A 9994-nucleotide genomic window follows, 5' to 3' on the forward strand; every position below is an offset into this window, starting at 1 on the left:
TCCTTAGGGATTTGTGAAGGGTGAGGTGGTCTCATTAGGAAGGGAGCAGGTAAGTAGTTCCCTTTGGGGCCTTACCTGTCATCCTGACGTTTTCACCTTCTCCTTTTGGTTATAGGGAAAACACCTGGCCTCTTAAGTCAGACAGATCTCGATTTGAAAGTGAACTTGCTGTTTCGACACTGTTTGACCTTGGGTAAGTTACTTAACCTCTCTGGGTCTGGTTTTTTTTTTGAAAAGAAGATAATGTTTAACTCCTAGGGCTGTTGGAAGGATTAGGTGAGCTCACTGCCTAGTGTAGTGCTCAATAAATGTCTCACTTAGATGTGCTCTTTGAAAATACAAGTGGACATCAAAGATTCCTATAATACAATAAGTGCTTATCAATGAGCACTTCCTCATCACTTAATGGTAATTAAAGCAAGGATTGACAGGAGTTATGTAGAGAGGGTCAAAGGAGAGAGACAGAATCTCATAGGAAACGGGTGATAGAACCAAAGACATTGATTTTCTCACCTTGCAGCTTTCCCCGGAGTAGGGCCTTTTAGGGGAAATGACTATATATACATATGTATTTTAAATCAGTTCTAAGGTATACACTTTTTTTCACAGTTTAATATCTCTGAATTTTGAATCCATCTGACAATTTATGGCATTTATAATTACAACTTTTTAAATGATACATGAAATAAGGTATAATTGATAGCATCTTAGTTTTGATGAATATGGTAAGACTACTTATAAACAACAATAGTGTCAGGAATCTGGGGTTTCATTGGGGTCTCTTAGAACTGTACCTCCTGATACAGTAGCCACTAGCCCCAAGTTTTCAGAACTTGAAATGTGATGAGTCCCTCCGCATGACATGGCGTAGTGCAAAATACTTACCAGATTCTGAAGATTTAGTATGGAAAAAAAATGCTAAGCTATCTCCTGAACACTTTTTTTTATTGATTACATGTTGAAATGATTATATTTTGGATATAGTGGGTTAAATAAACTACATTACTAAAATTGATTTCACCTTTTTCCTTTTTTAAATTAAAATTTTTTAAATGTTTATTCATTTTTGAGAGAGAGAGAGAGAGACAGAGTGTGAGCAGGGGAGGAGCAGAGAGAGAGGGAGACCCAGAATCTGAAACAGGCTCCAGGCTCCACGCTGTCAGCATAGAGCCAGACGCGGGGCTCAAACTCATGAATCGTGAGATCATGACCTGAGTGGAAGTCAGCCACTTAACTGACCGAGCCACCCAGGGACTCCCTCATGTTTTTACTTTTTTAAAGTGGCTACAAGAAAGTTTAAATTCCCACATGCAGCTCACATTACATATCTCCAGGACAGCGTTGCTTTCGAGAAAGATCTGACATTGTCTGTTGTGATCACTCTATAGACACTGGATGGACTGTAGCCCCATATTTGGTTCACATTATACCATATATCAAAAGGGTATGAAAAGGTTTATTATCATATAATGATCTTTTGGGGGGAGGGTAGAGTAGATCCCGGACAGGACCAAAGATGGCTGGAAAGAGCAGGGAAAGGAGACTGGCTCAGGGTTTTTAAGGTGGTTAGAGGATGGGACTGTGGTGAGTGTTCCTGCCCCCAGAGGTTTATCTGACCTAAAACTCCCTCAAGGGAACATCTAGGCTTTTCTTTTTTTCTCTCTTTCTCTCTTTATTTCTCTCTTCCTCTATTTCTTTCTTTCTTTCTTTCTTTCTTTCTTTCTTTCTTTCTTTCTTTCTTTCTTTCTTTCTTTCTTTCTCTTCCTTCCTTCCTTCCTTCCTTCCTTCCTTCCTTCCTTCCTTCCTTCTTTCCTTCCTTCCTTTTTTCCAGCTTTCCCAGATGTGGGACAGAAAGGGAAGATGAAAGGGGAAGGTTAAAAGTGTCAGTTCCAAGTGCTAATAATAAACAAGCCAGAGTTCTTACTACATTATCTAATCCCACACCCTCATTTTACTAGTGAAGACTCAGATGTAGAAAGGAGAGGTGACTTGCCCAAGGTCACATAGCCAGCTAGTGGCAGTGCTGGCAAAGGAGAGACCAGAGATGTTTTTCCTTCTCTTTCACAGCTCCTCATGGAAAGCTACCTTGGAGGACAAGACAATCCTTTGTCCAACGACGGTCTCCATGTTTTGTGGCTCTGTAGGGAAGGAGGATACGCTGAAGGGTGGTGGTCAGGCATAGCAAGAGCCACCGAAGACTCTTGCCAGAGCAGAGAGAGGCCAATTTAGCTGTTTGCTGACAAGCCTGGCCCAGGAAAGTGATTTGAAAATTAAATGCTAACTCACCATAAAATCAAAAGGAAATCAAGAATCCTGAAAAAACAACCCACCAAAAACCAAAAAAATAAACAAACAAAAAACAAATAAACAAAAACCCAAAACCAACCCCCAAAAAACCCAAGCACAAATAAATCCATGAGAATGGAGTGGGCATTGTGTATACACTTTTTCTCAATGTTAAAGTGGCTTTGAATCAGATCAGGAAGCCCTCACACCTACATTTTGCTTGAGGATTAAAAACTTCCAAGAGGTTACTAGTCGAGGGACAGAGGTCTTTCCTTGCAGGTACACAACTTAAATGCTTTGCAAAGAAAAGAAAATAAACTCATTGGGGTTTGTTTTAAAATTTCCAGGAGAGTTGTTTTGAATGTACAGCATGAATTTTGGAAACCCGGGCACTTAAAAACACACTTGGGAAGAGACTGATTTTAAAATCTGAATCTTTGCCTAGTTCTTGGCTTCTCTGAAGTGCCAGTAGTTCAGGGTTTTCTGTTGATTGTATCATACACGAGTACATATGAGTTTATTTTGACTTTTCTGATTTTCTTCCACCCTGGAAGTAGAGCAGACTTCTCTTGGAAATAACTTTGGATAAAGTCTCAAATAATTACCAATTCCAGCTGACACATGCTGGGACCCTGGAACACGCTCTATCTGCTGCCTTCCCAGAAGAATGTAAGGTGGAAGAAGTGGGTTGAGAACCAAACAAAGAGCTCCTTCTAGATCACAGCCAATCAGGAGAATTTCATAAATCTTTGCACTAAGTCAGCCCACAATTGCCTGGTGAGTGGGACATGATGGATATAAACAGGTAAAAGCTGTGGTCAATACCCAGTTACTGACATTTAGCTTTGAAATGTGTGTGTTTTTTTTTTTAATTGTTAATGTTTATTTAGTTTTGAGAGATACCAAGTGTGAGTATGGGAGGGACAGAGAGAGAGGGAGACACAGAATCCAAAGCAGCTCCAGGCTCTGAGCTATCAGCACAGAGACGGACACAGGGCTTGATCTCACAAACCACAAGGTCATGACCTGAGCTGAAGTCGGATGCTCAACTGATTGAGCCACCCTGCATCCCTGCATCTGCTTTTTAATTTGTTTCTTTTTTTTTTTTCAGTGGAAAGTGGGAATGCAGTCCCCCACTACCACAAATTATGCGCGTCAAGTTTCCCACATTTGGGGAAATTGCAGGGGTCAGCACATCCAGAATGCAATGGATAAGCCTTTCCCTGGGAAAACCACCTTCGTGATCTTGGTATCTCCTCTGCCAGGTAAGTATTAATTTGTTTCACTAATCATGAGATTGTAGGATTTTGAGGCTTTCAGGTTTTTGATGTTTGTTGTCTTTTTCACTGTTCTGCCATTATTTTATATTGGCCAAATCTTTAAGTAATATTGGAAACATAGTTACAATTTCCTAATATCTCATTATTATTAAGTGCATGGAGAGGATTAGATTCATGTTGTACATTCTCCTCTTTAGGCTACAAGGTGAATGTTGAGATACACCTTCTAGGACCCTCCCTGAGGACTCAGGCACTCATTCACCCAGATGCAGTCATGTTGCCTGCTGATGGCTCCTAGCAAGATCCTCCTTCAGAAACTGCCCTAAGACAAAGGAAGCTGCCTTGCTCCAAGGAGAGGTTGACATGACATGTGGTGCAAATGTCTGAGCCCCTTGCTCACTATGGGGTATCTCTGAAAATATTCCATTCCATTCAAAATGGAAATCCATTCCAGTCTGAGAACTCCCCATGGGATCGGCTTAGACTTTTGCTGCCACCACATCACATGTCCCCTCTGCTCCATTCTGCTTGCTTGCTTTCAGCACTGTTCCCAACAGGACATCCCAATCAACTTCCATCTCAGAGTTTGTTTCCATGGAGCCCATCTGTGAAGGTTGGTGCAGGTGTAGTCCTAGGAAATAGGATCTGGGGGATGATGCCACCAACCAAGTGGGAGTGAGGACCCCGTCACCAGTTGTGGCCCCCTGGTGTATGATATGGTGCAATTGCTAAAATATGGTGAACTGAGATGGGATATCGGCAGAGTGGAATTTACTGGCAGATGTAATATTTCAGTATTTGAGAGGTCAGGGAAAGTAAACATTTTTAGGATTGTGAAATTGGATGGTGGTTGGTTGGGGGTATCAAGACCCTGAGAAAATGAAAGACTGAGAGTGATTAATCACCAATTTAAGGTGAAGCTTGAGAAGCAGAGGACCTCCTTGGCAGCACATAGAGAGACTCTCATTTCCATAGCCAAAGGGCAGAAAATGTTCCACATCAGGTTTAGCACTTAATTATAAGGGCGATGGACCTCCAGAAGAGGTTGACTTCTCACACCTGGCAAGTCTGCTATCCCAACGTCAGGGTCCTGATGAGAAAGGTGTGGAACTCTGAGCCTTGGGATGGGGTCACTGGGTTAATGTAATCGAAAATTTTAATTCCTAGAGTCCCCTGAACTCTATAGGTCTATGAAAATGGTCGTAGTTCTCACTAATAAAGGCTAGTTCACCATTTTCTTGAAGACAAGACAGAGACACTCATCCTGGCCACCTCCAAGATCTATCTGTATCTCTTCCCTAGACCAACAACTAGAGTTGAGTCACAGTGTAACCTGGCCAGAGAAGTGTTGGGCCTGTAAGGGAAGAAGGGGAGCGGCAATCCTTAGTGAATATGTGGTGTCCCCATCTGGAAGAGCTGGGTGGGATTCTGGATCGAGTAGGGGTAGGGGTGAAGTGGAAACAGAAAGTTGACTAAAGGAGAGTTTACTGATATGGGGACACTCTCACAGGACACATAATTTGATACCTTGGAAAGGACCTCGGGGGATGATGCTGATATGCTGCTGGCACATTGCTCTTATAAGTTTGAAGAAAGTAATGCTCTATGCTAAGTGAAGGAGAAATGCCACAACTTTGTAGCACATGGTAGAGGGAAAGAGGGTCAGAGAAGTGAGTGTGCTAGAGAGAATATACTAAGGGTAAAACAAAACAAAACAAATCCCTCCAACAACTAACTATGCTCCATGGGAAAGCTTCTGAATCATATACTTCATACACACACACACACACACACACACACACACACACACACACACACAGACACACACACACACACGGCTCTTGCCAGCTCTGGCAAGAAGGATGTCCACATCATTGAGAAGTTCAGAGGTGTTCTGAAGGGGCCAGGGCTGGTGGCAGGCAATGTTGTTATAGCAATGAGTTCAGCAGTGGGGCTGATAGGATTCAGGTGCTGGCACTTAACTATCAGGAATAAATGGGGCACTATCTTCATAATTAACGGCAAGGTCAAGGCGGCAGCCAGAAGCTTTGACCCCCTGAGAGCTGGAGAGCTGGTTAGTAAAATGCAGTATCCCTACAGGTGAGAGAGAGGGGCAGCCAAAAAGCATTGCTCCATCCATACAATTAAAAAGTATCGAGGATTATTGGGAGTTTGAGGGAACTACTCCAGTAAAAATTTATGGTGTCTCTTGTCCAGTTTCCAGACCTGAGGCAGTTTTGGACTTGAAACCTGTTTATGGAAGGAGAGGCAGAGTCATCAGGAGGAAGAAATCTGCAGTACCATGGCAGGTGAATATGGTGATAATTAGTCTGGGTAATAATTCCGCCAAGGGCCTCCAGTGGTTTACTCAGTCAACTGTGCACTGGATAAAGAGAGATATCCAAACATTTCAAAGACTGTTGGCAGCAGAGTCTGACTTGATGTTAACACCTGGGGTCCCTCCCTCTTAGACAGTCTAGGTCCAACTCACAGTGTACACTGAGTCCATGGGCTAACCCAGAGGTCATTTTCCTGGAACAGACCTACTTGGTAGTCTGCAGAAGTGTCATACTTGTTCCTTAGCCTCTAAACTAAGAGGTAGTGCAGTGGAAAAAGTCAAACGAAAGCCCCTGGAGCTGCTGTCCTCCTAATGACCAAATAGGCTGTAACTTTGGTGACCCCAATGAATTATGCCTCCCAATATTTACAACTTTGTGTAGTTCCCTCCAACATTGACTCTGAACTTGGGAAAATGGATATAAGTAGGTATGGTACAAGCAAAGGCTTAATAAGAGTTTGCATAGCGGGGGCTTGTCCTGGAATACTTGCTCTTAGAATCCAGCTGCCTTATGGGGAAGCTCTAGGTAGCTGCATGCTGAGACTACATGGGAAGGGAGGCTCCAGTCTGCCAGCCATCTCTGCCAAGGTGCCACCATGTGATGTGGCTATATTGACATTCTGTTTCCAGCTGTCATCTGAATGCATCTGCACGAAAGGCTCCAGAAGAACAACAGAAGAATGATCCAATGAAGCCCCTGAATCATGCTAAATAATAAAATAGTTGCTGTATTAAGCCACCATGTTTTGTGGTACCTTGGTATTCAGCAACAAGTAAACAACTGTGAATAAAGAAATAATGTAGCATCCTTGGGGGAATGGCAGAGGTTAGTATAACCGATAAAGACCTAAACCCTCTCAAAGGGCAGAATTTTGAGTGGCGCATATACTCGTCTACTCTCATGGGAAGACAAGTAGTTCAAGGTAAGAATATGAATGGACTCTAGGCAGTAGTGAATGGCTTGACTGATTGGTCAGAGGCCCAGCAGGAGAAAGATCAGAATCCTGGGGGTAGGGAGGTCTGGGAAAGAGGCATGTGGATGAATCTATGGGAGTGGCCACAAAGTGTATCCTGTGAATACTGGAGAACCTTTTATTTCTCTGTTCCCACTGGTTCACCTCCCTGCTCTATGTGGTAAGTACCATTCTTAAGTTTAATTTCGCTCTCATTTCATGAGCTTGTTTTTGTCCTGGCTTATGACTTCCTAGGAGCAGGTAGGCCCTTCATGTCTAAGACTGAAATGACTTGCCTGATAGTGGGTCTGAGTGTGGTGAGAAAATCCAAACCTACCTTCCTATGGGCTGGAGTGGTGTTCAGATGATTGCACAATAACCAATGACCCTTTTCTGATGTATTGGTTTGAATGCTAAGGCTTGGCAAGACTGCCAGATCCATAATAGTCAATCCTTGACTGTGAAATCCGCATCTTTAATCCAGGAAACATATTCAGGGATGGCTCCTGCAGTTTGTATTATTTGAGGTAGAATATCTTCTCCTTCCCTTATTAAGAGACTCGAGTAGGTACCTGGTGTTGTCTTCAACTGGATTAGGTACTTGGCTGTCTTCCCGGTCCACAATCACGTGCTTTCTTAGAGAAGTACACTTTCATTCCCACGGACACGGTTCCGGCAGCCAGGTTTGTGCTACCTGACGCTGCCTCTCCGGCCACAGCAGATTAGACCAAGGGTGGGCACCTGACCAACCAGACTTTTCCTCCTGGGGACTTGGAATTGAGAATATGACCCAGGCAGTTTGGGCTGGTCTTTTGCTGAGAGAGGACAGGATCTCAGGAGCCGAGGCAAGCTCACCTTCTGCTCGCACATGCACGGAGAAGCATCAAAGGCTTGTCTTCAGAGGGAAAAGAAAAACAGATGTTAACAGCTTCAGAGAGCTTTTTTCTTTTGGGGCTTCTACCTTCTTCTGATCCTATGTTTCTTTTGCCTTCTGAGATAGTCCTATCTCTTTATAAAGCCTCCTGCTCCCGTTAAACTAACTTGAGTTATTTTCTGTTACTTACAACCAAAGAGACAACCAACAGAGGCCCTTTTGCCGGGACATACTTCTGGTGTCTGCACATTGCTGCACAGCACTTCGTGTCTCCTTCTTCCCTTCACTCTCCGTCCTGCCTTCCCTCTCTCTTTCGTTTTGCTTTTTAATTCTTTCTCCCAAAGACTGTATTATGATTGTGAATTCAGGTTACAGAGGATCCCTGTTCTAACCCAAAGCCATTTTCTTGCCAGGAATCCCAGAACTACAAACCCTCAGCTTTGAAGGGTAAATTAAGCTGAAGGGTATACCTCTCAGAATATAGCTCACAATCTCTTATCTAAAGAAAATAAGCAAGGTCATGGTCTTCCCTAAAGGCAGCCTCCTCCTAGTTAAGTACATACGTCTGGTTCTGTTTGTGTGATCGTCAACAGCTCCTTTCAATGAGAAGGAATAACGGGCACCCAGCAGACAAGGGAAGACCAGAGGGTGCTGTGGCCTTTTACATGAGTTTTTTCAACTTTATTCATGATTGTTTAATATAAAAGAAGAGAGACTTGACAGTCCCTCCACCTGTCAGTCAAGGAAGATCAAAATGTGACTAATCTGTTTAAATATATTTGGTAAGTTTCTTCCAAATTCAAGTACTCTTGTTGGTGTGGCAGAGGGAAAACAACAAACCTAGAAATAACACAGATTTTTAGAAAAAGGAGAGTGGTTGGATAAACTATGATATAGCCACACTTCAGAAAATTGAGTAGCTATTTAAAAAAAAAAGATTCAGAGCAACATGTATAATAGTAAGAGCTCTATGTGGGGCAAAGGCTGCTAGCTACTACCTCCATCCTCCAAATAAGTCTACCCCTTTCTGAGATTTTTTTAGCTCAGGCACATAGTTGCCCAGGGGAAGACTACACTTCCCAGCTTCCTTTGCAGCAAGGAATAGCCATGCAACCAGATCCTGGTTAATAAGAAGTGAGGGGATATTAGATAGCCGACTTCTGTGTTGTTCTGAAAAGGAGGAAGGGGGTGGAAAAGGTCCTTTTTCTCCCTCTTTTCTCCACCCTATTTTCTGGAATGCGGCTGTTTCCTGGAATGTGGCTATTTCCTGGCATGTGGCTAACAGGTCATGTGGATGAATGGTACTGCTTGGGGAGGATGGGCAACAAGATAGAAAAGGCTTGAATGCCTGGCTTACTGTGTGCAGAAGGCCCCTGGACCATCTACCCAGGGACTCTGAAGGCAGAAAGAAATGTCTGTCTTCTTAATTTGGATCTGTTATCTGCAGCCAAGCATATAGCCCAATTAATACCTTATCTACGTAGGAAAAGAAATTCAGTTGTAATGTGCACAGCATGATGTCATTTAAAAGTATGACTGAAAGAAAGACTACCTTGTACACAGATGCATATATGCTTATAAATGTTTAAATGATTATAAAGAAAGGTGGGATAGTAAATGGCCAAGCTTCTAACTTTGATTTCCTATGAGGTGGGGTGGGGAAAAACTGTTTAAACTTTTCTTTAACATCTTTTTTAAATGGACTTACAACAAAAATTTTTTTTAATCTACAGAAGAATTTGTCTTACGTCTTCCTGAAATTAGAGTAGCCAATGTCAAGGTGTTTATTTAAACCATGCAGTTGAGGCTTTTGTGGTAAGAGTTCAGGCTCAGAAGCCTACCCTGTCCTTCTGCCACAGTAGGGCACTCTATCTATAGAGTGAGAGATTTATGGTTGTGGGTCATTCTTACAAACTTGTTTCTAGATAGAAGTGCTGCCGGCTCTTTTTAAGTATTTAGAAAAGGGGAACTTTGTCTTTTGTACACAGTTCTCTCTCAATTGGCTTCCACTCTGGAGCTGTTATAGGAAGAGGCGGACAGAATGAGTAAAGGAAAAAATTAAGATATGGGAAGGCAAGTCCCTAGTGACTTCTAACCAGCTGACCACATGGTCAAAGGTCAGGGTGAGAAGGGGAGTCAAATAGCCCTGAATTTACTGCCCACAGTGAACCCACAGCAAGTAGTGAGATTTATACATTTGTTGATATGGGCTCAGTTGGAAGTGAAAATTTGGAAATCACACACTTCAGAGTTAGTAACCAGC

General features: G+C 42.8%; 1 non-coding gene across 1 annotated transcript; it reads right to left on the reverse strand.

Annotated features, from left to right (window-relative positions):
- Positions 1–3394: 3394 nt before the first annotated feature.
- Positions 3395–3559, reverse strand: LOC120221759. Its single transcript, XR_005525888.1, has one exon. It is a non-coding gene; the product is annotated as a U1 spliceosomal RNA (small nuclear RNA).
- Positions 3560–9994: the final 6435 nt, after the last annotated feature.

This window comes from Hyaena hyaena, unplaced genomic scaffold (assembly GCF_003009895.1).
Source record: "Hyaena hyaena isolate Hyena2069 unplaced genomic scaffold, ASM300989v1 scaffold_806, whole genome shotgun sequence".
Classification (NCBI taxonomy): Eukaryota; Metazoa; Chordata; class Mammalia; order Carnivora; family Hyaenidae; genus Hyaena; species Hyaena hyaena.